Source organism: Python bivittatus, unplaced genomic scaffold (assembly GCF_059951505.1).
Source record: "Python bivittatus isolate LINGU-HERP-01145 unplaced genomic scaffold, Pbiv_v1 ctg000210_np1212, whole genome shotgun sequence".
Lineage (NCBI taxonomy): Eukaryota > Metazoa > Chordata > Lepidosauria > Squamata > Pythonidae > Python > Python bivittatus.
Window position 1 is genome coordinate 7671386 of NW_028277053.1, and position 26443 is coordinate 7697828.

The 26443-nt window shown below is 41.8% G+C and overlaps 1 protein-coding gene across 4 annotated transcripts in view; it reads left to right on the plus strand.

Moving 5' to 3' along the window:
* The first annotated feature begins 6319 nt into the window (after nucleotides 1–6319).
* Nucleotides 6320–26443, plus strand: part of CUNH10orf71 (chromosome unknown C10orf71 homolog) — a 52196-nt gene continuing 32072 nt past the window's right edge. For 2 of the 4 annotated variants that reach the window (XM_088139405.1, XM_088139408.1), the window contains exons 1-2: nucleotides 6320–7655; nucleotides 15425–15499. The gene's annotated coding sequence lies outside the window, so the exon portion shown is untranslated. The remainder of the gene's footprint in view (nucleotides 7656–15424; nucleotides 15500–26443) is intronic. The other 2 variants (XM_088139406.1, XM_088139409.1) reach the window with 1 other exon arrangement.

A 26443-nucleotide genomic window follows, 5' to 3' on the forward strand; every position in this document is an offset into this window, starting at 1 on the left:
ACAGGAAAAAAAAAAAAAAAAGACAGAAGGAAACATGTAGAAGCATTGTAACCCAAAGAGCAAGACATTCAGGAAGTGCTTGGTGTAGCATGGCTCAGGTTCTCCCTGTGGCCATCTGATAAAATCTGGCCACAGAACGCTGTGGAGTGTTTTGTGGCCATGGAGCAAAGAAACCCAAGAAACACCTTGAGAAAGAACAGACATGTCATTATGGATTCATGTGGAGACAAATATTATGGCCAGAATATCTTGAAAGAACATCCAGAGACTACAGTGCTTTGGGCAGGAAAAGTGAAGGAACTGGGAGCACTCGTAGTTGTTTCATCAGTCCCAGAAAGATTGGGGATTTGCATTGTGTGTAAAGAAAAATATATACAGAAAATCAGAAATCAGAGAATAGACATCTTATTGATAGTGTTTGGGTAAGAATAATAGGAGGAAAAAAAAATGATTCTATTGTGGGAGTCTGTCATAGATGGCCTAGGCAGACAGAAGATACAGATGAGGATTTTCTGCATCAGAAGACCAGTCTTTCAAAGAGGCATGTGATAGCAATAATGGAAGACTTCAATTATTCTGACATCTGCTAAAACTTAATTCTGGCAAGAGTCAAAGTTTTGTCCTCTTGATGACCATTTGTCAGAATGTGGAAGAAATATCCAAGGGGTCTGCTATTTTGGATCTAACCCTCACCAACATAGAGGAATTGGTTGCAGAAGTGATGGTAATTGGTACCGTGGAAGAAAGAGATGTATAGGTCTGCATCTGGGTAGGAAAAATTAAATGCAGACTGTAGAATTGGGGCGATCTAATGTGGGAATAGTACCCATGAAAGGATCTCAGTATCCTTGTTGACCACAAGTTAAACATGAGCTACAGTGTGATGCAGCTGTTTTAAAAAAGCAAATAAAACCTTGGAGTGCATTAATAGAAATACAGTGTCCAGATCATTGGAAGTAATTGTTGCTTTCTACTTCTTTCTACCCAGCATACCTTTTCTGATGTGCAGATGAGAGCAGAAACTTTCTGCTCATTTCACAAGGTCATCTTACAGGACAGACTTAGCCTTCTTTTGGGAGACTTCATATAGTTCTAAAAGTAATCAATAGCTGCTTAGAAAGGAACAGATTTGGCATGAAATGGTGCCTGCCTGACTTATTATTCTACATTCTAGAGCAGAATGGCTGGAGTGGGGACTGGTAGTAGCTTGTCCTTGCCATAACAGTAGACTTTTTGCAAAGTTGCTAGTAATGGCTGCCTGCCTCTCACTAGAACACAGATGTGTATGTCCATCATGACAATCTGCGCAGTGTTTGCTTGACGAGTGGATCCTGGGAAAATATCCAACGTATTTGGCTCCAATTATAGCTTGACTGTCACCAGGTGCAGTTTAAGGCGGTAGGAAAGCAGAAGTAGTGTTTGAAACCTGTATAAACTATTACTGTTACATTTGTCTGCAGCTGGCTTTTAATGGGATTTTCCATGAAGAAAGCATCTATGGCTTAGAATAAAAGTTCAATTCACTTATTTTAAAAGATTTTTACCACATAGTATAAGATGGTTTCCAAAATGAAAACAAGTGTTTCATTTCTTCTGTAATTTTAAAACTCCTGGGTGCATTGCTACTTTGTAGCATGCATGCACAACACATCAGGACACTCAATCTTTTGGGTTAAAAGGTGGTACGTACATTTTCTAGAAAAATGTCTTCGGTATTCAGTATAAGAGCCAATTTGGTGTAGTGGTTAAGGCATCTGGCTAGAAACTGGGTAACCGTGAGTTCTAGTCCTGCCTTAGGCATGAAGCCAGCTGGGTGACTTTGGGCCAGTCCTCTCTCTCAGCCCTAGGAAGGAGGCAAGGGCAAACCACTTCTGAAATCTTGCCAAGAAAACTGCAGGGACACTGGCTCAAAGGCACACATACAAACACAGAGACACAAAAAGTTTCTTAACTGTTGCCCATTATGACTGATTATTTTCCATAGGGAAAAATTACAGTCCAACAAGTCTGAGTTTGGATTATGAGAAATAACACAAGATTTACTTTGATCTAATGGGAATCTGCATGAGAGTTTAAGGATTTCATTTTCTTGAACTATCAATAACATGGTTTGGCTTTGATTTTTGCCTGGTATATTACTTACAATTATATAAAGGTCATCATTTTGTTCTTTACTTCTGCTATCTTCCAGGCCAATAGTCTGTGTATTATGATGCATTCATGTTGACTTTAAAGAAACTTATATTATGCTAGATTTAATCTGACACCCTAAACTCCTATAGATAAATATACTGTATGCTGAAAGTCACTCTAATTTGCATCCATCTGGCTAAAGTCCTCACCTATATTTTGATCTTTCTTTCCTCCTTTTGTATCAACCAGCTCAATAAAAGTCTCAACAAACTCAAAATGTTGCAGTCTGTCCTACATAACATAAACCATTGATCAGGGTCATTGTCTTAAAACAAGCCAGGGTTTGTTGTAAATGTTCCAGTAAAGAGAAAGATAAACAGAACCCAAACAAATTCCAGGAACAGTCCAGAAGTTAAGCACCCAGGAATTCAGGGGAATAACTCTGCTATCAAATACGCAAGCAAGGTCAGGAGGTGGTTTACAGATATAGCCTTCGGCAATGACTGCTGGAAGAAGCAGAGCCTTGTGGACCACGTCCAAGCTCCAGCTGAAGCATTACTGGCTGTCTGTGAAGAACCCTTCCTAATGAATATTCCTTTATTCCAGATGAGATCTGTTTCTTAGCTGAACATTTCCCCTTTGGGCCTGAATCTCTATCTGCCTAGTCCCCCTAAGACAGGGTGCTATTTCATTTTCAGCCTCTTAATTGGTCCTTCAGCCAGATCTAGAATTCTGTGCCACTGAGTGGGAATTATTTGAAGATGGCTGTGTTCCTGGAGCATTTGAATTAAGGCTGAGAAAGGTTCTACTTCAGCGTTTACCCCTCCTGTTTAGCTGTGGAATGAGGTCATCTGTTGGCATGGGGTCAGGTATCATCAGTACGCTGATGCTCAACTGTATATTTCGACTCCTGGCCGACCAACTGATACTGTCAAGATCTTGTTCCAGAGCCTGGAGGTTGTGGGGTCTGGATGGAGAAAAACAGAGCTTAAGACTTGCCAGCTGTAGTTCTGAATGGGGTTGCTTTTCCCCAGAAAGAACTGGTCACAATTTGGGGGGGCGGGGGTGAGTCTTCCTAGGCTCTTACCTCCTATTCAAAGAGCAGGGGGCAACTGTAGCCAGAAAGGCCTTTACACAGATTCATCTTGTGTGCCAATTACATCTATTCTTGAACTGGGGGGAGGGGGGAGGGGGGCTGGAATCTCACAATCACTCATGTCTTGGTTATTTCATATACGAATGACTGCAACGTGCTCTATGTGGGGCTGCCCTTGAAGACCATTTTGAAGCTTCAGCTGGTCCAGAAAGTGGTGATTTAGGGGCACGCTATGGTATGCCCATGTAATGCCTCTGCTTTGCAAACTACACAATAGGCTCCTGGGTGCAATTCATGGTAGATTATCACTTACAAAACTCTAAATGTCATAGGGCCTATTATTTGAGGGACGATCTCTGTCTTGTTGTTTCTGCACAACCTGGAAGATGACAAAGAGTCAGCATGATCTGGATCCCATCCATTAAACATCACCTGATGGGACCCAGGAAGCATGCCTTCTATGTCACAGTGCCTGTCTTTTGAAAGAGTGTCCCCAGACATTTGAACCAACCCTGTTTTCTTTTCAGTGAGTCTTGAAGACCGGGTTCTTTCTTCAGACTCTGGGCTAGTGTGGGAAACGGGGTCCCTTTGGGAGGACTTGTATGTCTGCTCCACTGGGATGACCATCTTCCTTTTTTTATCTTCTCGGGCTCTATTTCTTTGGCTTTAAATTTGTATGCCACTCAGAGATGTCAAGAAGTTGGATGACTTTAGAAATGTAAATTATAAAATAAACAAACCTACTATGAAATTACAGTATTGCCAGTGTCATTATAGTGGGAGTAATTTACTTTCTAAACCATTGGGTAACAAGAGGAGTGGCACTGAAGACTCCTAATGGCTCCTAATGGCCTTAGCTGTGAAAGAATCATCTTCATTGCTTGTTATCTTATCTTTGCTCTTGGTGATGGGAACAGGATAGACCTTCCTTGGCTTGATTCAGGACCAGCTCTTGACCCCTCTTTTGGCTTGCCTCTTACATCATGGGGATAATTCTAAAATAAGATCCTGAACTTCTTGTTGACTACATTTTCATGAACAACTCTTGGGAACAAGCTCAAGACAGAATAGTCTGTGAAAAGTGCTAGATCTCAGTGGCTTTGAAAGGTGTACCTGACTAGTTGTTCCAGTAAAGGCAGTGGCATGGAAAAAGCACATTGCTTGTTGGTCCAGTTGCTTTGAGGGGCACTGATAGTTTCTCATTAAGTCTTTAAAACGATGCTTAGGTCATGTTCACAATGTAATGGCTTGTGGGATGCCCATGACTGAGGCTGAGAGAAGCAAAGCTTTTTTGATGCTTTTAAAATGCTTAGAGTAATACTGTATCTTCTCTTGATCTGTACAGAAAAGTAACCAATGTTCTTTTGGTCTTGCAAACAGTACAATGGCACCTTGACTGAAGTCTGGGATTACTTAAGCCCTCCATTTCTCAATCAACAGTATGATAAATGTGTTGAGTCTGTCATCTGTCACAGTATTTCCCAAGGAAGTCTTTATCCTCTTAAGAGCTGAAAAGTACTGTTATCATGGCTGTCAAAATGAAGATTCTCAGTGATGTCACAGGCTGCCCCTGATCCCTTTGCACAAGCCTGCTCAGGAGTATAGATATAGATTATAAGTCTTGCATCAGCCCTCCAGTGCAGAACAAAGAATTCTGCCTTCAGATGACCTTTCCAGAACTGGTCAGGCCATTACAGACTCGTCCATTCTCTGTTCTGGGAGCCTCTGCTAATGTTCCAGCACCACATTTTCCTGTGTAAGTTATGCACCTGAGAGATGGCCAGAGAGTGCAAAACATTCCTTGCTAGAGGGTGGGGGGTGGGTGATAATGATGAAGTTGCATATTTCCATTTCAGTCCCAGTCATGCTTTCCCTGATTTTGCTGAACCAAACTGATGGGACTGACAATTCTGAAACAGTTCTCGGGGCTTCAGGATGATGGTAATACTCTTCAGGGATTCAGAACCAAATACATTTTCACCCCACCCGTGAAAAATTCTCTGTGAGCCACTGAGAGTCATTTTGATTGTGGTGGAGTAGAAATGCATGTCTTAACAAAATAAATAAAATAATGTAAAATGGGGAAGGGGAGTTTGTGGAATCAGGCCTTTTCCCCACACTACCTTCTTGCCTAGTCAGCAGAATCACTTTCTCCATCTGGGGATGGGTGGGGATCAGTCTCTTCTTCTTGCATAAAGAGGCAGGGACATTTATGCTGCCCCTCCAGTAGTCCGTTCAGCCCTATTGGACTGCAGGTGACCAGAACCCATATTCTGACATCACTATCAACAGACTATTTATTTACAGTCCATTTGCAATTCAGAGGGTCTTGTGGGAGGTTGCAATTCATTAAAGGCATATAGACAGAGAATAATATATAACACTGAGGAGGCCAAACGTAAATAGCCACCATTGTTTTATGCACCATTTTGGTGTCCCATTCATTTTATATAATAAACCATTAATCTGGCATTATATTTTTGCTCTTTTTAAAAATATCATAATGCTGAAATATATTTTTTTAAAAATGAAAATATTTGCTGCCCAAATTGCTAGAGTAGCCATTAGCCTGAACTATTTTTATAGTTGTAATGCAGTTGCGTATATAATGTATATATAATGCAGTTGTATATGCACCATAATGCAATAATACACACTGGAACATTTAGTGCTGCAGTACAATACTGTAGCCGTATTTTATTTTTAAACACCATGTAGCTAGAAAAGCATTATATGTCAAATATAAAATTAAAGTCAAATATAAAATTAAATTGAATCATACAATGGCATCTACTGCAAGGCTTAGGATGAATATGTATTAAGTTTCAAATGTCCCCATCCCGTAGCAGTTGACATCCCCACTAGATGGACATGGAGGGATGGACATCTTAGAAAGAGTGGCTTAGTATTCAACACATGTGGAAAATCCACTTGCAATGGCATCCATGGAGTCATTTGGCCTCTGTGCTCTGGGAATGTTCTCTTGGTTCTTCTGGACCTCAAAAGGGTATTTTGGTGATAAGCAGAATCTTTGTTCCATCAGTTTCATCTGATACCTCTGTACTAAGGTGAATAATGGAGTTGCTGTAAAAACAAGGAAGGGGAACAGTTAAGTTCTTCTCATTTGCTTTCAGAACTAGACTCCACTTGCTGGAGTGTAATTCTGAACATGCAAAGATTCGGTCAGCCATTCTGACACCCTTGGCCTATAAGATAACACTGCCCATGGGTATCTGCTGATTCTGCATTCTTGTACATTAATGATTTTGGCTGAATCGGCTGTTTTAAACAAAACAACTCATGAAAACACAGGCTTTTGTTTTCAAATGAAAAGATATCATGTCTGCTGCATTAAACGTTTTGAATTTTTGATGCTGCTGGACCCCATTTCATAGTGTTATTTTTCTTCATGTTGTTCTGTAGCACGTAGCAGGGAACTCTAGAGGCAGTGCCCATGACAAATATTATAGAACTGGAGCAAGGTCATATAATCTTGTATAAGACTGTCCCTTATTGCTGCAGCCCAAACTCAGATGGGTGTGGGGTTCCTTTTTGCCCCCTTCCCCCAATTCGTAGCTTCCGTATTTGTGTATCTCAATACAAGTCTCCTCCAGTACTTTTGATAACAAAGCAGGACTCGGTGACGCATTCTTATCTGCTGATTACCTAATATTTTATTATACTATTAAAATTGGAACCTTGGTGTTTACTTGTCTATGTCATTGACGGTTTTGCTTCTATTGGCTCCCAGGGCAGGGAGGACCTTGGAGAAAAAGCACGAAATGCATCTGTCCAGCCCCGGTGATGAAATGTGCTATTTATGAAACGTCACCATGAAGACAATCATGTGTATAACTCATGGGCATATCTTTGGTTATTATTTTTAATGATGACTTTCGTACAAACATTTTCAAGCTCCGGCTAATGGTATGAAAATGCAGGGGCTTATAATCTGAATCACCGCTGGGATCTGGCCAATCACTGAACCTTATATTCTATCACTCGGTTTTGTTTGAAGCACTGCCAGTAGCCAAGCTGGATGTAAAAATAGCCCATGAGTGCCTGCCTGTTACTTGACACTGCATGGTTATTCCAATACGTATGTTTGCTTCTTCCTCACCATTCTCCACACTTGGTTTCTCCTTGCCTAAGATATATTTAAGTGTGTTTTACTGACTTTGGATTTCTTGTTCAGTTCCTTTTACCTATTTGAGCAGATCTTGGCAGAGAAAGGTTTGCCTCCTTCAATTTTTACAATCACAGCTCTCTTTCATATTCAAAAGAAAGAGCCCACCAAGGATATGAATTACAGGAAGTGTCATTGTTAAGCAAACTACGGAGAAATTGAATGTGTTGGGAAATTGGATTGGCTGAAGGCACCACCACGTTCTTCTATCTCTGATTTTGAAAAAGCTGGACAGCAAAGGTAAGACCAAAAAAACCCAAAAAACAAATCTCTGCATGGACTAGGACATTGCAAATGGGTTGAGTGGTTGTGACTGTGCTCACAAGAATAATATGAAAGCATATAATGGGATACAAAACATAATCCATCTTGTTGTTTTTTACAATAGGGCTACTCCTCTGAGTTAAGCTTATCTGTAATTGCCACTCTCTAAAAAGCATTGAAACTTCTCCATATGAATGGATACTTTTTTCTCCTCTAGTTAACCCAAGTATTGGCATTTATGAATACGCACAGTCACTTAGGATTTTGAAGATCAGGAGAACCTATTTCTCAAAAGCAAGTATAGAATTGGACTGTTCAGTTTATTAAAATAAATTTTATTTCCTAGCTAAAAGTGTCCTGTCCTAAATACTAGTTATCTTTGAGGTTGAGGGCACTATCTGACACATATTTTGTCAGAACAGAAACTTATTTTCACTTAAATACTCTAATTCACTAATAATGTGGAGGAAAAATTACTGAGACTATGAATTATCACATATCATTAAGAAGTATCCTCAATAAGTTGAATTTCTTAAATCCAATTGTCAAGAATTTTCTTCAGTTTTGCCCCAAAACTGGTTGTAATATAGAAGTAAATGTGATTATTCAAATTCTAGTGGATTTGAATAATCCTGTGAAGCATTACACACACTAATATTGTTCACAAGTTCGTATATAAACATACTTGTACATGGGCAAGGTAATTGCTTTATTTTGTCTAAGGAACAAAATAAATTAACTGGAAATGCAGACGCTTTCTTTTCTTGGGGCTATAGCTCCATCTACTAAATAAATAACTTGGGGATTTTGTCCAAAAATGTCTTAAATGAAAAACCCAATTCATTGAGTTAATCCATAACAGTGACATTCTTCTCAGACTAAAGCCCCTTCTGGTCCTTTATCCTTACTTGTTCAACAGCCAACAAATCAGCCAGAAATCCATGGGGCAAGCTCTTCCTTCTTCTACCCCTTCTGCTCACAGCCCCAACACAGACTTTCTAGTGGGTCTGCTACCCATCCCAACTAAGAGCAGCAGTGGTAGCATCTCTTCAGAACAATGCAGCACAAAGCCCACAAACTGCTGTTGCCCCTCAAATGGGACCCTTTGTGGATACTCACAGTGGAGTGGAAGCTCCAAGCCAGCCCCAAAAAAGCCCATTTCTAGCCTTCTCAAGAAACTTCACAAGCAAAGAAAAATAGATGAATATTATTTTTTCCCTAATAATCTACTGCCATGATTTATTCCCTGCTTTTATGGCATTTTAAGTATATCTACAAATGAACTCAACAGGTGTTCTTGCATATAAGAGCAATCAAAATGCCACAAAACTAGCTGACAAGCAACTCGCAGAGAGATTGCAATTGACCAAAGCTGAAAGTCATGGTAGCAGCTGAGGAGGAAAAGTTAAATCCTTGAAGTGCGAGCCAAACTTGAGAAACTGAATCTATATATGCCCCCATCTCCTACCCTGGGTTATTAGTCTCATGTGTATGTCTGCTTCGGTTGGTGCTAATTACAGCTGAGCTAAGGTCTACTGAGAAGGAAACACAGGTTACCGGCAGCATCCTGTGATACTAAGAGCTGCAAAGCATGGCCCCACTAGCAGTTTAGACTAATAACAGGTTGCTCCATGTATAACTCACTGTACCTTCTATGCCTTTCTGCTATTTGTGTCGTTGTGCATATGGTGTTTCATCATTCATCAGACCTAGTTCAATGGGTATCAAAAGGATGCTGTCACAATCCACAAGAGTTCAGTGGGTCAAAGACAATATAATGCCTAAGCCAGGAATGGAGAACCTCCAGCCTGTGGGCTGACTGTGACCCACCAGGCTCCACTCTGTGTCCACAGGCCTTCATCCAAATCACCACCTCCCCAATCATAAGCCCTTTTAAGGTGCAGGGAGCGCCTTTCCCAGGGCTTTACTCTGCCTTCACAGCGAAATCACTTCCTAGTGAGACATGCTGAAAAGTACCAGAAAATTCTTGAAGCATCCGTTCCTGGAAATTTCATTCATCTTTTTTTTTTTTTAAATGGGAAAGATAAAGGATGAATGAAGCTTCAACAACTCAAAAGCTGGGGCCATGCATTCCTCAAGGGTTTATCCACACCCAACCTTTCAAAACATAATGGGGGAGTGAAGATGGCTCTGGAGGACTTCTTGACCTGCTAAGGAAGGATGAGCGCTTGCTCCATTTTTCTCTTTCCATGAGAAAGTGGCTCCATATGGAGAGAAAGACAAGAAAGGGAGGGAAGGAGGGTGGGCAGGTCCTGAACCCTGACATCATTCAACCTTGAGACAAATCTCCCAGGGCCCTGAGTTTAAACACTGCAAGCAGCACTTGAGGTTGATGCTGGGTTTTGCTTTGGGTTTTATTTTTGGTAACTTAAGGGTATCTAGTCTGTAGAGCTGGACATGCAGATCTTTAAGTTTGGCTAATACAAGAGAAAACCAAGTAAAGGTTTATAACAGCAATAAATGAAGAGAGCAGGACTGAGACAAATAAAAAGTAGTGAATAAAATATTTTAATTGCCTTTCATCCCCCAAGGCCATATACAATTTTAAAAACCATCTCAAAACTACCAATTTAAAGCAGAACAGAACAATCTTAAAATATCAAAACAAAGAGCTGGCTTTAAAAACAAATTAAATGAAACAAAAGAAGTTTTACAGCCCACCTGCTGGGCCAAAGTGGAAGCAATTTAGTTCCCTAAGTAGGGAGTTTCAGGACTCCTATGGAAAATGCCCCGATTGCTGCCCTTGCCGTGTGAGATGGCTCTTGGATGACCATAAATCTAGGGAGCAGGAAGACCTGCTGAATCATTTAGGAAAGAGTCCTTGTCTCACAAAGCCCCATTCAGCAAACGACCCTTTCTTTGATTTCCCTTGGATCTTGCCCCAAAATTCTCCCCAAAAGAGGGCAGGTCCTTTTTATGGGCACTGTGCTTACCAGCTAAAACATGTTGATTAGATCTGCCTGAAACACATTGGGCTGGTAGTCAATAAATTATTTGCTATTGCCCTTGAGGCACTCTATTCCCCATTCTTCTTGGATTTCGCAGCCTGCAGTCTTTTTCCTTCTCTCCCAAATTCCAAAGCTACATTGCATATATCCAATGGCATGTAACTTTCCTAACTCTGAATGGGATCCTCTTGGCTTTGGGATTCTCCATTTTCTTGTCATCTTCCTACATCTTTTCTACCTCCAGCTCTACACAGTAAAGAACTGTCTGCACTTTTCCACTTCTTTTTCACTAGCTTCCACTGGTCTTTCTCCCCACTCATCTTGGTTTGCTTACTTTTCTAAAACACAGTATAGTACAGCTTTTCTTATCAGGTCCCGGGTGACCTTTCTTCCAAATCATTCTTTCCTCAGTTCCTGTCCTCCACACCTTTCTCCTTTTTGGAAGGAAGCAGAGATAACAGGTTAATGTTAGTAATGTATTGTGCAGGACTGAATGGGCTCATTTCTCTATGTAACTTTTAACACACACACACACTTCTCCTGATTCTTAATCTCTCACTGTGATTACAATAGGACTGGGCAGTATATTATGACTTAACTGTATCAAAGGTTTTCTTTGGACTATGTTATTTTCCAACACAGTTTCTATCTATTAAGCAAATTTTCAGTTTTTATCATAAAACTCTACAGTACAAACTGTAAGGAGTAAACTATAAGTTGCATCACAGGACATACTTGCAGTTAAACAATTCTTTACTCAATTAACCCAATATTCAAGATCCACATGACACATTAAATCAAAAATTACCTATAGAGACTAAGTTTTTACATAGACTAAGCTAAAATGTGTCTGGCTATTTTGCAGTTCAGGGTGTCATATGAATGTAGCCACAGGTCTGAACAATATCAAGAATTTAAGTTTATTTATTTATTTATTTATTTATTTATTTATTTATTGGATTTCTCCCCCGCCCATCTCCCCCACAATAGGGGACTCTGGGCGGCTTTTTATCTGCTTCCTGGGAAAAACGTCTTACCCACATTGCACAATTTCATTTTCATTGACAGAAGCCTATGCAGAGAAAACAGGAGTTTGCAGGATGATATTACAGGCAGTTATCACAGTGATGTTGGTTTGTAATGTTAAGAGGTTGTCACAGATGATGTTGTAGGTAGTTATCACAGTGACTTGGGTGTATTCTCTCCCTCTACTTTTTCTGGTCAAGCCAATGATTTTTTTTTTTTATATGCTATGATTGAAAAGCAAAAAGGAAAAAAAAAAAAGCAATGGTGAGGAGTCCATTTATTATTCTTTTCAACTCAACAGAATGTTGGAAAGAAATTACATAATGGGACTCAGGACTCAGCAGAATTACGGCCAAAAAGCTGAACAGAATGGGACCAATTTTTTTTAGGGCAGGGGGAAGCTGGCAAAAAAAAAAAAAAAAAAGAGTTTGAAAATGCACTGGATGAGGCTGGAGGCTGTGGAGAAAAATATTTCTGAAAAAATCCCCCAAGACCCTCAGGGGAGAAGCAGTTGAACATTACCATTCTAAGTCTCTGTCACTCCCTGCCACTCTGTGCTTAGTATACACCACACACACAAACACAACACAAAGAGAAAAGAGAAAAGCGCATGTACACACGGAGAAGCACTACATAAGCACGTACCCTGATTAGACCCACCCACATGCGCACAGGAAACATATATGCACATACCCTAACTGTGGACTTGGGGAAAAAGTCCACATGCACACAGATGCAACATGTTTATTCTATGATACAGAAGAAAATTCAGATACCTCCTGCCGCCACTGTTGGAAAGAATTGCAGGAGCCGTGCTCTGCATGTTCCCCCCACCTTCTTTCCTAGAGGAAATATTGCTTATTGATCATCTGGTTCTCTCTGCAGTTTGTCTCTTGTGTTGAAGACAGCTGGGATCCCCCCCCCCCGCATTTCGCCTGGCTAACTGATGGTCAGTTACAGTACAGTATCACCATTTTTGCTCACATTGGCCAGAACTGCAGGGGGATCAAGGAAAAGAGCAAAATTATCTGTGGCAGGAGCACACAAACTCAGCCAGCACTGAGGAGCCATGTTGAACAGCAACAGATTGATTAGAATTATAAATAAAGCTTCATGGATGACAATTAATTTAAGCCAGCTCCGGGCCTGGAATCTAAAGGCCAAGTCTCTGTTCTAGAACATGGTTGGACCTGAAATCAGGAATGAATCACTACAATAGAAGAGAAAATAGGTAACTCGGGTCTGAACTGTGGAGTCCTTGGTGCTCTCTGAGCTTGGTTGTTTGCTTGCAGACGTTTCATGACCCGACCAGCTAACATCATCAGTGCATGTCTGCAAGCAAGCAACCAAGCTCAGAGAGCACCAAGGACTCCACATGAGTGACTACAGCTTTCTACCAGAAGTACCATTCTGATCTGTGGATGTGGTTTCCAGGTACAAGATTTAAGGGTCAGATGCAACATAGTGCAGGATCCCACATTTTTATACTGGGGAAGAAAAGAAAGTTTCAACCAATGTAACTATTCAACATGCAGGAGCTCTGCACATTCTGTAATAAAGTGAAAGGAAGCCATCTACATAAACATGAATGAAAAAGGTGAAATTATTTCCTGATTTAACCATTCTTTAAGCAAAGTAAAAAGTGTATTAAGTGGCATACAAATGGCAGCCCCTGGCTCACCTTAATGGTTTTTGGGGGAAAAAAACTAATCAGAGACAGACCTAGTTAAAATCCCAGAGCTTGGAGGTCAGAAAGCATCTTAGAGGGCAGCAGCAAACCACTTCCATGCCCAATCTCTGGCAACCTACTTCGACAGAAAGCAAGATAGTTCCCGGGATTCATTGAAAAGAATATGATAAACTTGGAGAAATCTCAGCAACTGGATAGCTTTCACTTTTAGAACCCAATTTAACCCCAGGCTAACTAAGGCAAATGCTTTTTCAGTCTTTTGCTAAGGGTGAGTTGCTGATGAGGCCATTCTCTTAGCTGAGAAGAATGTCCAGGTGGCCAGGATGGGCCCTGAACATTCCATACTGCTGCCAAGAAAACTACATTGGGTGGGGGTGCTCATAGACAACAGAAGTTAAGCCTGACTCAAGAGTGTCTTTACTTTTTTATCTGCATTGATACTTAAGGTGCTTTCTTGGGCTGTTTGCTGAAGGCACACCACTGGGAGCTGTGATAAGACAATGTGAGTTTCTTTAAGAGCCAGTGGAGTATTAATGAGATCTGCCTGAACACATCCTATGAAAAGGAGCCCACCACTTCTTTGGGCAACTTCATTGCATCATTGCTGAACTGTTCTTAATGCCAGGAAGCTTTTTTTAATACTCTGTTGGAATGTGCCCAACCCCACTAGGTTAATGTGTTGGACCAGGGGAAATTAGGTTAGTCCCCACAGAGCTCACTTGGACTGATCAACTCTTAGACCCCCTTATTTTACAAGATTGTTGTGGGGAGAAAAACATACCTTCTGATCTTCAAAGGAAAAGGCAAGATATAAATGCAATAATGGATAAATGGTTAGATAAAGGTAAGACAGATAGTTAGATGGATAGATATACCAAGGCAAACACCATTTTGTGCAATATGTTACTGTATTTCTTTATGGTTGCATCAAAGGGAGCAAGATATTTCACAAAAAAGAGGCTTAATTAGATTTAAGGGAACTTGCCTTCTGATATATTAGGACTGTGGTAAAGAGACTAACAAGTGTTTATTTTATAGTCTAACATGGGTTGTACACAGGAAACACACTATAAATATTTTGTCCCAGAAATATGGTTGCATTGACATGGAACATATAGGACAATTGAACAAATGTAAGTTCCTCCACCTGAAGAGAAGGAAAGAAAAGGTTCATTCCTTTTTACCCCTGAATGATTCTTCTGGGCAGCTTTTCAATCTGCATGAATCTTGTCCTCCTTTGTATCTGGTCAACCACATTTAAAAAGGATGTAGAAGATTCTCAACCATCCAAAGATTAGAAAAGAATACAAAATGGATTATTTAACATATTTTTGCATCTATAAACAACATTATCTTGCTCAGCTTCTATTCATCTGCCATGGCTGTCAATATCTGTGTTAAGCAAGATTTTCAAGGACTCCAAATTATAGTGTCTTTATGCAATATGAGCAACTCAGCATTCTGGGATGAAAAGGAGATCTGAAGGGCAACAAGTCTAGCAGATAAGGCAGGGTTTCATCAACATTTCCCTTGATTGTGATCATATTCCCATCTACTCATTGCAGACTCCTGAAAAGAACACACGTACACTCTTTATTATACTGTATTTTTGCTGTTGTAACAGTAATTTCTAGTTAAATGCTACAGTTTATTTGCTCTTTGTTGTGGTGCAGCTGGGGACACAGGGGCATAATTCTCCCAGGTTTATTTTGGGAATAAATAAATATACTTTAAAATCTTGCTTCCTCCACCCCAAAGTTATAAACTTAAGAGTTCTAATATCAAAGTTTGATCTTATATTGAGGTTGAAACATCAGGTAGAAGTGCAGATCATCTAAGTTTAAGTTTGAAGGCAAGTTTTCTGACTTGATGCTAATTTCTGCTAGTCTTTATGAACCTGAACAACATAGCTTCTTTGGGACCTTGCCTTCAAAATACTGGCCAGTTCTACATTTTCTACTTCATCTTCTTGCCTTTTCTTAAGTTATGCAGTCATTTTCTTCAGTTCTTCCCTATTTTTCTGTCTAATCATCTTTTTATTCTTCCTTTTCTACCTTCAGCCTTTTCTTTAGTTTCTATGTCATGTGATTCCTTGACACCCCTGGAGGTGAGGTTGGAGCTGTCTTACGGCCAAGGTTTGTTCCATGTTTTTCTCTGTCTTTCAAGTCTACCCTCTGTTGTTCCATAATCTCTGTTTTTCTCAGCTGCTCCCTCTCCATACTATGCTGTTTCTATTCTCCTGTTAAGGACACTTATACATCAGGACTCAAATAATATCAGGACTATAATAAATGGTATCAGCTGATCTTTTGATACATGTAACCCAAAGAAGCCATTCCTTTTCACCAGTGACATTCTTGGCACTGGGAATTTAAAAGGTTCTTTGCTTCTACCACTATATATATCGGTTAGGGATAATTCTTTTTGATCCATCAATTCTGAACATACAAGTAGTCCTTGTTTAGTGACTGCATTGTTTAGTGCATTTGCAGTTATGATGAAAAAGTAACTTTGTGACCAGTTCTTGCATTTACGACCTTCGCAGGTCTGTAAAGCAAAGGAAAGCTGAAGTAAGATCATAAGCACAGGCATGCTTTCACTTAGCAACTGCTTTGCCAGTTGTCAGTGCCAGCTGTGGTTGCTAAACAAGGATAACCTGTATTATAAACAAATATGCACCTGTGTCAACCATTCCCAAAATACCATGATTGACAACAGATTTCTTTAACTTTTCATTTAATTCATTACAGTTCATTTGCAAGAAATCCATGTTGGCACTCTTCTTCAATTTAATTTTTTAATTTAATTTTTTTTTTTTTGCCTCGTTTTAGTCTGATTCTCTCTCTCTCTCTCTCTCTCTCTCTCTCTCTCTCTCTCTCTCTCAATAACTGTCAGCCCCTTTTTGCCACACTTATGTTAAGTTAGCATCCCTTGTCCTCTGAAAGTTCTCTGGACCTTCTGGCCTTTTTGAAAACCCTCCTTCCTTCAGCTTTTCTCCTTTTCTTAGACTCCTGTCCACTCCACTCAGGGGAACTCTTCTGCACAGCTCCCTAAGCAGAGAAACCAGAGTTTACCTGGGCAGAAGGAGCCTAATTTGGATCCGGTTATTTCAGGAACAGATAAAGACATTGGTTCCACCGCCACCTCCTCAATAGGAAGCAACTTAAGCCTGCATATATTGAGTGTTAATATTATGCTGATGTTGTGTCTCCCACTCAGTTCTTTTCCTGTCGGAGAAGCATAATTATGGTGGAGTGCGGGGAGGGGGGGATCATATCCTGTCTCCCATTACCAGGAAGACCATACATTGATCACGAACAAGAAAATCTTTATGTAGCCAAACACAGCGTCTTGGATATGATCGGGTTCTCTCTCTCTCTCTCTCTCTCTCTCTCTCTCTCTCTCTCGTTAAAGAAGTTTCCAACGGAGGAAACGCCTCCCTGGGGCTTCATGGCAGAACGGTCCCTGTCCTGAGTTCGTCCCCAGGACGATCCGAGACCGACGCTCCCTCCGGCACCTGCCCTTCTTTTCCTCCCTCGCCTTACCTGTCCATCCGCTCCTCTCTTCCCCCAACTTCTCTGAGCTTTCCAGCCCCTCCCTCAGAAAGAAGGTCCAGTTAACCCGGAGCCCCCTTCGGACAGAACAGCCCGCCGCCCGCCCGGCTTCCCTCGGATGCAGAGAAAAGCGGGCTTTGCAAAACCAGCTCAGCCGGAAGAAATCCTCAGATTTGGGGATCGGGTGTCGCGGCCATTCCCCAGTCGCCCTGCCGCCGCCCCCCACCCCCCTTTCCAAGCGGTGCAGCGCCATTCTCGGCGGAGAGAGGCGAGCGGCTCACTTACCGTATTAACCCGCAGGAAGGTGAGGGTCTCCCCCCCGACCCCGTGACCTTCTGGCGGGCGAGCCGCCGGGAAAGCTGGCTGCGGTTGCAAGGCCGGGGCTGGGCTTTTCCCTGGGAGCGCTTTCCCCGAGCAGGAGCCGCAGACCCAGGCAGCTTCCCGCGGGGGAGCCGCGTCCTCGGTCCCGCCTATCCGGCTTGGCGCTTCAGCTTCGTCCCCTTCCCTGCCTCGCCCGCTGCCAGCAGCCTCTTCCCCGCGTTTCGACTCCCTCGCGATAATGCCCGTCTCTCCCCTCCTTCCCAGCTCCTCACCTTCTTTCTCCTCCCCCCCCGACTTTTTCCATCTCTTCCACTCCAAGCAGGCTCTTAAACACAAACACACACACACACACAGAGTCCTGGGGTGTGTCTGGCTGGGCATGAGAAAGCGCGGGCATGACAGAAGACACCCGCTTGGGCATGAAGGTAGACTGGAAGCAGTTCAATTCAGGACTTACTACCGATTAATAGTCTTGTTCCTGTGAATTGTAATTTTGAAAGTGTGTCCTCTAGCCAATGTATGCATGCACGGGATCATATATAGAAATACTCGTGTGCCAAACACACTAACTTGTTGGGAGGGCAACTTCCAAGTAAGCAAAACGAGTTTCCTTAATAGTTTGCTGGATTGCAGGGCAGAAGGGGAGATACTTTATTGTGTCAGCAGGAGGCAACATAGAGTGGAAGGCAGTCACCCCTGGCCACCACGAGGGAGGCCCTGTTCCTAGCAAAGGTCTTCCTTCGATAGGTTGCTACTGGGGTCACCCCAACTAGATGGACCAGGCCAGGAAATCAACTCCACTGGAAGGCTAAACTACTTTGATTGAGGTTGGCTATGACAACAGAGCCTTGCAAACCTGATTGGGCTGTCCATCCTCCTCCTCCTCATATTTCACTGAATTAGGAAGACCTGAGTCACCTCTGAGGAATGTTATCTCCTGGTTCTGGACATAAAAATGCTTCAGCCTCTTTTGCCTAGGTCAGTGTTTTTCAACCATGGCAGCTTTAAGATGCGCGGACTTCAACTCCTAGCATGCTGGCTGGGGAATTCTGGGCACTGAAGTCCACTTTTCTTAAAGTTGCTGAGGTTGAAAAACATTGGCCCTGGCAATGGTTCCTGCATATTCTCTGTCCAGGTCATCTTCCTTACTCTCTACAACTGGGACAGGAAGTGATCATACCAGGGGCAATCCACATGCAAGTTCAGGAAAGGATGATTTGCTGCTCTCCAACAGATCTGCAGAAAGGAGATCTCTTTTCTTCACCTACCACTCTGCCTTCTGCCCCCTCTTACTTTCTGATGAACAACTTTTCCTTTCCACCATTTTTTTATTTAAAAAAAACGGTTTCCCTTACTCTTGGGCAGGGCATTCGAATACAGGTTATACCAGCTAAAATCCATATTTTCTGTTCAGTTTGAACATTGTATGACTCAGCTATAACTTGAATATTTGTGAATGAAAACATATTAGAAAAGGGTGAGCCAGTGCTGCAGCCTCTTAATCAGGAGCTTGGCCAACTGATTAAGGAGAGGGCTGCAGACGGATGGGGGAGAGGCTTTCACAGAGGATTTTGCAGGCAAGGCCAGTTGTGCTCAGGCCTCCACCTGGCATGGTATGGAGCCTTCAGAGCTGAGTAAGTTTAAAGGAAATGAAATCCAAGTAAATGCTGGATGTCTTGAAACTTCCCAGCACATGGAGGTTGTAAAGCAAAAAGAACTTTGTGGAGGAAGGGAGATACAAATCCTACTTGAGAAAGGAAAATGCGATGCAGAGCCAAGCATTCAATTATTGGTTAAGGCTGCAATGCTTGCTTCTAAAGAACAGCAGTGCTGGGTTAAACCTAACCCTGCTTCCACCCTCAGCATGCTTTCCCTCCTCTAGTTTGCAAGGAAGTGTTCCTTATTTAAATTAAAATGTGGTGTTTCTTTTCAAGACAGTAAGGGACATGGTTTGTTCCTATGTTTATTTTGGGACCTTGAAGACTGGGCCACAGGTGGTGCCTTCACTCTGCAGGCCTCCAGAAAACCATTTTTGCCCTGGGGGCGCAGATGGCAAAAATGTTAAGTAACCCTACTGCAAGCTGCTTGGAGAATAAGGAAATCAGTGCTTGTAAACTGCTGCTGTATTCTGCACCATGCCACAGTGGACCTGGCTACACGTGCAGTTATTCTTGACACCTGACCAGAAAAAGTTGCTGGACGCAGGCTGAGATGTTGGCCATCAGGCCAGCTAAGGAGAATTTGCTTCTGGGGCACTGTTAATCTGTCTATAATAAGTTAGGGAAAGCAGGCAGAGCAGGACAGTGGAATCTTTTCCCAACCTCTTTAAAATAGCTCTACTCCAGGTCACATGACTGAGAAGAAAGAGGGAGGGGCTTAGAATGGAAGAGCAGAGAAGGTGTTGAGCCCCATAGGGATGTAAAGGGGATGTGTGTGTGGGAGGGAGGGTTGTTAGATTTTTTTTTTCCTCTGCAGCCTCCAGCTCAGATTTGAGCCATATTCAGACTCAATCTTTCTGTTGCTGGCTTCTCTTTCCACCCCCAAGTTTAGTCTAGTTCTGTTATCTTTCCTGCTGGCCAACAGAGAGGCAGACTGAGCCCCCTGCAAGCCTTTTACATAATTTCTTGCCAACATTTGGTTTGGCTGGAAAGAATAAAAGGGCAAAATAAGGAGGCGTGGAGCAAATATTCTCCAACTCCCCAAGGGGCCAGTTGAGTGTAGAAGATTGAAATGCAGCAGAGGAAAAGTTATGTGATATTTAGAAATTACAAATTGATCTGGTTTAAAAGTATTCGTTAAATTTTCTATCAGAATGTGAATAGAGATTCTGCTGTGTTCAGCTTGATGGGCCAGGTCTAAGACCCCTGATCTAAGTTCTGCCTTGGCTTAGTCATAGCCAGAACTAGCAACAGCTACGTACTGCCATAGGTTGTTTCTATGCTATTTACCCAAAAGGAGTTACAGTGATCAAAGTTTAAGGGGCAAGTTGAGTGAAGATGTATTTTTACCCAGTCACGGCCCAAGCCAACATCTCTATAGAATGCAGTGCCAGTCTACCAGATGGGGAGCGGTGTGCCCACAGTAAATTTAAGTACTCACTGAGAGATAAACAGATCCCTGTCCCAGCCATGTCATTGCCAGCAGCCTTGCCAAGGTGCTGTAGACTGGTCTTCTATACTGAGTATATATCAGGTGGGGTATTATAAAGGTAAGGACAATAATTATAGCACCTGAAGCATAGCTTCATATTAACCATGTTTCATGTGTTCACCAAGTTGAATATATCCAAAATTACATGGTAAACCATAGCCAGTTAAAGTCCTCAGTTTTGATTAGTATGCCAGCAAGATTAGTCATACTTGGCTGGTCAGCACTTCCAATTTTTATTTAAAAATGTATTGCAGAAAAAACAAAAATATGACAGTGACTAAATTGGGTTTGGAAGAACCAGGTGCAAAGCTACCCCACACTTTGATTTCAAATAGGTGATTCCAAAGAAATCTCTGTGTATCTGAAGGATACGAAAGGTAAACATTTTAAATATGTAGAGAAGTATAATTAATGCAAGGAATGGAAATACAAAAGAGATTATAGGTTTATGTATTCAGAAGCAGAGATGAGAAGGGGATGAGAGAGAAATGTGGCTATCACTGTTGAGATTTCACCCATCACTGGACAGATTTGGGGTTTCTGGTGACTTATACACTTTGCTATCCAGCAGTTTCATCGTCTGAACTGACGGAACTGGTTTCAGAGATGGGGTTAAAAGTACTCAGGGACTCAGCAGTCATGCTGGGTCCAGTCTCCTTGGAGCTGCTATAGAGTTCATGGCCACCATCACTTCCGGTTATTATCTACATGTGGCCTTTTAACAACAGTCATGATCCATTGTTGGGGGAACCAGAAGGATACCAGATCAACCAGAAGGATGATCTTTGTCATGGATGGATCACCACCTGATTAGGTTGGAAAGATTGACCCTAACCCATTCCTACAGGGGCATTGGCTTGATTTTGGGGCTGGTTCTTCTGGAATCAGTGGAATTCCAGAAGCGTCTGGTGCACCAAACTCTCTTTGAGACTTTGGTACCAGACTGAAATTTCCAGCTTTCCCATGCTCTCAGTCATTTGCTGCAGAGTAACCTCTGTCAGCTTGTCAAGCTCACAGGTCACTGGTTTACTGAGTAAGTTCAGGCAATGAAACTGGCTGACAGATGTCTAAAATGCTGGAGGCAAAAAACTAAAAGTGAATATGTCTGAGTACAGCTTAGACTGCAGTGGAAAGTGTACACTGGGGAACAGAGGGCATAAAAAATGGGGGGGAGGTGATCTTCATCTCTGTTACATCTGCTGAAAATTGCCCATGGGAACTATTCCAAGTGAATGAGGTTTTGAATGAGGTTGAATGTTCCATGAACCCTGAGTGGTGAACTGTGAAGACTTTTTGGACTTTTTTGCAGATAAAGTAACTCTTATCTCCTGAAACTTTGATAACACTTTTAATAACAGCGAGAAAGAAGAAGCTAGTGTATCGGCTTGCCCCATGTTGATGACTCAGGTTCAGTCTGTTCTCCTTCAGGATACAGAGAGGGTGCTTGGATAAATTTGGGTACTACATGTTCTTTGGATCTTGTTGCCACTTAGCTGGTAGTAGCCAGGGGTCCAGCTGGTGAAGTGTTATGTATAATTGTTGATAATTCCCTCAGCAGCGGTGACCAGCCCCTGCCTTTAGAAGGCAGTGGTTTATCTTCTCCTGAAAAAAAAAAATGACCCGTACCTTTTAAATACCTTTGCACCAGTTTCTAACTACAGCTCCATTTCTAGCCAAGGTGGTTAACAAGAACAACTCCAAGCCCTCCTTGCATGAAACTGATTATCTAGATCTGTTTTGAACCAGGTTCAGGGCAGGCCATAGCATAGAGATGGCATCAGTGGCCCTCATGGACAATCTGCTGAAGTAACATATGGTGATTTATTCTGGCTTGTCCTCCTAGATATCTCTTGGCTTTTAAAAACATTGACCATGATAGGCTTATGGAATGCCATAAGCTTTGACTTTATGAAATTCCTTGAGAGTTGGTGGTGTACGTGTGTGTGTGAAAGCATGGCTGTGTTGTAGTTCTGTTGCTCCTACTTCAAGTTCCACACAGTTACATTAGGAGACTTCTGTTCCCATGGAGAATAAGGACAATGACCTTGACAGAGATTGGCCAAAGCAGCGAGGAGAAAAGCATGGCATAAATCCAGAGTTAGTGGCTTAGACAGACATCTCCCTAATTCACATGGGTATAAGGAAGGGAGGAGGCACAGCACAATCAGACTTACCAGATTCTATTATTATAGACACTTTCAATAAAAGTAGTCTTAGCCTTCCTGCGGAGGTGATTCTTGGTCTGGTTTACCTGGTGGGGCTGGCAGTTCCATTCCATGACCTTTATGCTATGGGGGCTGCAGGTAATTGTTAGGGGTTGTGGGGTTGAATGCTATCTTTACATAGATGACATTGTCCGCTTCTAATTCCCATCCTCCTCAGATGTGCCCAACTCTGTGATGACCTCCTGTCTAAACTAGAGGGCAGACTGGATGAGGTATAACCGATTGAGTTTGAATCCAGAGAAGTTTTATGGTCTGGAGGTTGGGGGGCAGGGTCTGAGGAGGACTTTCCCATTCCAGATGGGGGTATTCACCCACCAAAGCTTCAGGTCTGCAGTTGGGGTGGGTGTTCTAGACCTTGTACTGTTTTTGAGCGTTCAAGTCAGTGTGGTGGCTAGGAGCACCTACCTCCACAGTTTACTAGCTGGTGAGGACTGACTGGCTGCTGTTACCTGTGTACTAGTTACTCCCCATTTAGACTCCTGCACCAAGCTCTATGTGAAGATGCCCTTGAGGGAGATTTAGAAATAGGTTTGGGTCCAAAATGCTGCAGCTGAACCTTTTAATGTGCTGGCATATAACCTCTGCTTGGCTAACGCTGTTGGGTCCCTGGTGCCTTCCAAGTCAGAGGATGCTTGTTGTCACATGTCCCTCCTGTGTTGTTCCTTGAGAGCAACACTCTGCAGTCAGTTGTCTTTTGCATTGGCCACCCTGGAAAGAAGCCCACTTGGAGTGGACGAGAGCTGGTGCCTTCGGTGGCGGAGCCAACACTCCAGAATTCCTTCCCCCAGTCAGCCCGACCAGCCTCTTCTTTGTCCTGCTGCAAAAAAAGCCTTAAAAACACTTTCATTCTCAAACCTTTTCCCCATGATAGCCATGCTTAATTTACTGCTGGATTTTAATTGCCAACACCATGTACTGTTATGGATTTAAATTGTTTTGGACTTAATGCTTTGGTAGTGTAACATTGTGATATTTGTCCATGGTTTCAGAGAACTGTATTAGGCTTGTGCTTTATTTTGGATTTTTCCTTCTTTTTATCCTGATGGTTATTTATAGGTTCTGTTGTAGGCTAGCAGTACGTGATATGTAAATGAACAAAATAAGTACATAAATACTATAAGATTAAAAATATAAAGACACCCTTGAATTATGCTTGACTCCATGCATTTTCTTGGCTGGGTTATGGAAGTGGTTTGCAACTGCCAGCTCCAGGATTTTCCTTCACGTTCCAGTCTGGCCTTGGAATTGGCTGTGCTTTTCCATCCACACACTAATTAGGTCTGACCTTGCTTAGTTTTTCAACATCAGCCAGTGGATCTTTTTGTCTACTTAAGACTTAAAATGAGTCACTACTAAGGCAAAGGATCTTAGATATAGAAGGCCAAGCAGAAACGGCTGTTTTTACCCACAATATAATTGCAAATAACCAAATTCTAGTGAGCAAACCAGTCTCGTACTTGTATCATATTACAGTCCCAAAATTCAGGAGAGCTTTATCCTTAGCTCGATTTAATGCTCTCCCTACAGCTGTTTTAGAAGGAAAATACAGGAAAATCCCTTATGATATTCGATACTGCCCCTGTGGTACAGGTGCCATTGAAACCACAGTCCATGTTCTTTTGTATTGTCAGTATTATAAGGACATTCACTTTCAGCTGATTACCCCTCTTTTATTTAAATTCCCCGGGCATTCCGATAATTTTTACTTGCATTATTTGTTAAATAATCAAGACGGATCTATTTCTTTAAAAGTTGCAAAATTTTGCTACATAATGTGTAAGCTTCGCCCACAAATGGTTGCTAGTAGTTATTGATGAAAGGGGTAATATTGTTGTCTGTTTTATTGTATCTATTTTTATTGGTCAATGACCAAAATAAATATGATGATGATGATGATGACTTAAAATGATGCAATACAGTAAAGGGTCCTGAATAATCTTTTAGTAAGAATTGTTCCTCAAACTTAGTCTCCTTTGTTTTAGTTATATAAATATAGTAATTCCTAACAGAGTACAGATTATCTACATAAATGGGTTGTAGACCATTCATATAGAGCATCAATGCTTAAAATGTTGTAAATTTCTTAAGATTACAAATGTGCTGATGCATATTTCCCAATCTACAGGGTTTTTTTTACCATTTGTTAATGCATGGGCTTTCTTGGTGATGTTTTTTAAATTGATATCTTTATTTAAAAATAAATTAAAAGAACATTGGAGGCATTGCTGCGGGAAGAGAATCTCCTTAAAGATATTCGGCTCCCTACTGATGGCTTAGGCTGTTTAACCATTAGCTAACCATTAGCACAGGTTCAAACTACACACATCCCGGCCACACTGTTTAATCAAGGATAAACTATGACTGAAGTGTGGTTCGTGGCCTTTCTTCTTACTAAGTGATTATAAGTGATCATATTTCCAAATTGAGACAGCATGCTAAGCCAACTCCAAGATACTATATCTCAGCATATCATATGAACATGCTCTGGTCAGCCCTTGATCCTGGCAATATCTGCTTCCTCCCCTACCTTCCATGACCAGGTTTCCAGATAGGGTGTTTGGGGTCCATGGCTGCAGTCCTGGGGCTTCTAAATAGAGAACAATTACCAGGATCACCCCTGAATGGTGAATATGTTTTTTCTCATTCATAATTTAATTACAACATTTTTTTTATAATGGTGCAGCTTTGTACTTTCAAATGGAGTGGAAGGTGTTTGGAGAAGGCACAAGTGTTATTCCCTCATGCACTCTGCCAGCTTCCCCAGTCGATCAGAACAATCTGCTGATGGATCTCTTAAGTGGTCATGTTCAGATGAAAATATGCCATTTTTTTATCAGGCTCACTCACTACCCTCACTGTCTTCAATATGAAGATACTTGTACGCCACCCAGAGTCACATTGTTTGAGTTGGGCAGTCTTATAAATCCTATAAGTAAATAAATAAATATTATGATAAATAGAATTATAGGCTACATCAATAATATACTGTAGTTTCCAAATCATGGGGAGTAGTAATTCCACTTTATTTTGCTTTGGTCAGACCAAAGCATTTCGTGTACTGGTTTCAGTTCTGGGGACCTCATTGTAAGAAGGGTTTAAAGCAACTGAAAGAGGTTCAGAGAACAGCAGTGATGATGTGCAGTGCGCTAGGAGCTAAGCCCTATGAAGAAGGATGGGAGTTGCTGAGTATGTTTACCCTGGGAATGAGTGATGTAATTGCAGTGTTCAAATATTTGAAAGGACGTGGCATGGAAAAAGGTGAAGATGTGACTGCAGGATACAGAAAAATGGATTTAAATAAATAGATTGGGATTGAGTGTTCAACAAAACTTCTTAATTGTAAGAGCAGTTTGACAGTAGAGCCAGTAACCCAGGTTGGGGTGGGGGCTCTTCTTTACTGGTGCATTTAAGTGAAGGCTGGATTGCCATCTGTCTGGGATGCTATAATTTGGATTCAGGCATTGAGCAGAGGGTTGGATTTGATGACCCCTTCCAGTTTTGTAATCAGGCATGTTAATCTAGCCAGCTCAATCCAGTTTGTACAAACAAGTTGCCATAGTACCATGCTGAAATGTCACTCCACATTCTTTGGCAGTTGCTGTTGATCAACTAGGAAATGGAGGCAGAATTATTCATGCTGGCTTTGCCTGCTCCAACTGATCATCTGCATTGTAGGATTTGAGCCTTCTCACGTACTGCTGCTCACCTATGTTTCTTTGGGACCTCTTTAGGCCAGACTAGGAGATTGGAGTGAGTTGGTTTTAAACTGGGACCCTTGCAGGAAGCAAGAGGCGTTTGTGCTACAAAAAATTTGGGTGAAAGAAAGAAA